We start from the raw sequence: 281 nt of genomic DNA, 5'->3' as shown, positions 1-281 counted from the left end.
CTTAATATTATATTTTTCTGCTAATTTAAATTTAAATGATTTCGTTTTTAACCCGAATTTAACTTTTTATGGTAATAAAGCATAGTTAAAAATAAAATGTTATTATTACTGTACGGTGATCACAGACATCATAATTTTTTTGTAAGAATAAGTCACTATGTAATTATAATCGTTTAATAAAAAAAATTTATTTGTTTTAATAGTTATGAATTCTTTTTTTTTCTTAAGTAGGTGTTATGAATTCTATTTTGTAGTAAAAATATTTGATATGTAATATTATT

The sequence above is a fragment of the Apium graveolens genome, chromosome 4 (genome assembly GCF_009905375.1).
Source record: "Apium graveolens cultivar Ventura chromosome 4, ASM990537v1, whole genome shotgun sequence".
NCBI classification, from domain to species: domain Eukaryota; kingdom Viridiplantae; phylum Streptophyta; class Magnoliopsida; order Apiales; family Apiaceae; genus Apium; species Apium graveolens.
This window is presented reverse-complemented; position numbering follows the sequence as displayed.